The sequence below is a fragment of the Mandrillus leucophaeus genome, unplaced genomic scaffold, assembly GCF_000951045.1.
Source record: "Mandrillus leucophaeus isolate KB7577 unplaced genomic scaffold, Mleu.le_1.0 Scaffold392, whole genome shotgun sequence".
Classification (NCBI taxonomy): domain Eukaryota; kingdom Metazoa; phylum Chordata; class Mammalia; order Primates; family Cercopithecidae; genus Mandrillus; species Mandrillus leucophaeus.
Window position 1 is genome coordinate 258,685 of NW_012104165.1, and position 2,839 is coordinate 261,523.

Sequence of the window (2,839 nt, forward strand, 5' to 3'; positions counted from 1 at the left end):
CAGAGATTTACCCACATATTTATTAACAGCAAACCAGTCATTAGCATTGTTTCTATAGATATGAAATTAACTAAAAGTATCCCTTATGGGAAACGAAGGGATGGGCCGAAGTAAAGGAATGTTGTGCTACTTAACATGCCCTTAAGGCACAGATCGCTCATGCTATTGTTTGTGGCTTAAGAATGCCTTTAAGTGGCTTTCCGCCCTGGGCGGGCCAGGTATTCCTTGCCCTCATTCCCGTAAACCCACAACCTTCCAGCTTGGGCGTTAGGGCCATTATGAACATGTCACAGTGCTGCAGAGATTTTGTTTATGGCTAGTTTTGGGGCCAGTTTACTGCCAGATTTTGGGGGGCTTGCTCCCAACAAAAGGGAAGGGAGCATGGTTGGGGTTTGTTTGTTTGTTTTGAGACGGAGTTTTGCTCTTGTTGCCCAGGTTGGAGTGCAGTGGCGCGATCTCGGCTCACCATAACCTCCGTTTCCCGGGTTCAAGCGATTCTCCTGCCTCAGCCTCTGGAGTAGCTGGGATTACAGGCATGCGCCACCATGCCCAGCTGATTTTGTATTTTTAGTTGAGATGGGGTTTCTCTGTGTTGGTCAGGCTGGTCTTCAACTCCTGACCTCAGGTGATCTACCCGCCTCAGCCTCCCAAAGTGCTGGGATTACAGGTGTGAGCCACGGCGCCCGGCCCAGAACCGGTTTTCAATCAGCTCAATCTGTCAATAACAATCACTTCTGTGAGCACACTTTTGAAAACTAATCAGTGTCTGCTTCTGGCTTCTGAAGGTCAGCTGATCAGGGATGGACTCACTCCAATAAACAAACCTCTGAGTGCTGACCAAACAATGGCAGTCTCTGACAAGTAACCATGCTCCCATAGATTATAACAACCTAACGAAAAAAAGATTAGCAATCTGTTCTGTTTTTAGGGACTGTGGTTTACAGTATAGCTCTCCCTTGAAGGAGCTTTGATTTTGTCTTTTTAAAGTATTGAGCAGTGGTTTCATCATCCTTTGAAAATGCCCCTTTGTCAAATCCGAAATATCTAAGTTTCGTTTCTTGCTGGGATTATTTTTACCATTTCTTTTTCACATCTGTAATTCTGTATATTCTATAAAATGATATGGTCTTTACAACCACATTGTTTTGCTGTAAATGTAGACCTTGGCAGACTTTTGCTCCTTTACCTATGTTTATCAGTCAGATTGGGCAAACAAAATCCCAATGTTTGAAAACACACTCTAATGGCGAGTCTTCAACTGTCACTCCACAAATATTTACCGAATGCTTACTCTGTCTTCAGAGCCATTCTGAGACCTGGTTATCTAGAAGAAAAAAGAAAAAATTCTGTCCTCAAAGACAAAAATTCTGATGAGAACCGACTGAGAATTTAATATGAAAAAAAGGAAAGCAAAATAAGTATGCATGGTTTCCCATTGTGGTTATCTAATACAGAATATCAATTTCAACAGTGTTGAAAAGATAGTGTAAGGGGTGAGGAGACCATCAGGTGGAGGAAGCATGTGACAGCCACAAGCAGATGTGATAGGCTGGATCCTGAGAAAGGGACCAAAAATACATGGAGTTCAGATGGACAGCGGGCATCAGACACACATACAAGCCCAGTGCTACCCTCTCTCTAACACCCTCATTTTCTTCACTAAAATGTCTTAGGGCGTCAGGTCTCTTGTTCCATAAGATTTTTTTTCTTTCCCAAGCCCCTTTAGAGGAGGGCAGGAATCAAATGGGTAGGTGTCACTGCTGAAGAAGAAATGACATCAACATTTAATTCTGACTTTAGGTTGAAGAGGCTGTCATTTTCAACGTGTAGCTGGATGTGAAGTGACTGCTGCGAAATTGAAGAGAAAAGGTGACAATTCTTCCGGCCTGTAGGGCGATCGAACCCGCAACCATTAGCGTTATTAGCACCACACTCTAACCAACTGAGCTAACCGGCCATCCCAGTAACAATCTTTTTTTTTAATTTTACAAGAGCAAAAAGTTTGTTGTTCTTGTGTTTCTTTAAAACTAAAGGAAATTCTTTTCCTCTCCTCAAAGAGATGTCTTTTAAAATAATTTTAATTGCGACTATGTAATATTGTTTCTTCAAACTTCTGTTGGTGTTTTACGTTTTCCCTTCCCGTACTCCCGCAGGGAAGAAGGAAAACAAAAACGAAAACAAGGACAAGACCAAAAACTCCACCTCCAGCAGAAAGGAACTTCGCCTCTCCCGTGGGAAATGATATTTTCTCAAACTCACCTATTCTGCCGGGAGAAAATACTACAGAGAACCATTCACGAGAGGGGCTTCCTTCCTTCTGATCCTGGGAAGGGTCCAGAGACCCGGGGAACGATCTAGAAGCAGAAGTTGGTCGTTCTGAGTTTTCCGTCCAAATGGTTTGATTATGAAATTGACTCACCCTGCGGAATGGCTGGTGGATTTGGTTCGCGGCATGAGGAATCCGCTCCATACTGGAAGGAAGAAAATCTCCGGCAGATATGCCTCGCGGGTTCTTAAGGACTGGGGAGGTAACCCTTCTCTGTGGCCCCCTCAAAATGCCCGGTGATTATGTCTGTTGCTCCACTATACATTATTATAATTAACTGCTTGTGTTACTCTTTGTGCTATCTTGTTCTTCATTCTCCTGGTACCTCGGGTGCCTGCACAGCATGGTAGGCTGCTCGAATAGTTTAATGAATGGGGAAAAGGTGTGCAGAGGTCATTTCTGCTGATTATCAAGACTTCGATTCTTCGAAGTGGAGCACGAGGATCCTCTAGGCGTCAGGCAAATGTCTTTAGGAGTCTCAACGTCTTCCCCCCTCCAAAAAATACTTTCAAC

The 2,839-nt window shown here is 43.7% G+C and overlaps 1 pseudogene; it reads left to right on the forward strand.

The window, feature by feature from the left end:
* The window catches only part of LOC105547623, a 41,385-nt pseudogene extending 39,143 nt beyond the window's left edge, over positions 1-2,242 (forward strand).
* Positions 2,243-2,839: the final 597 nt, after the last annotated feature.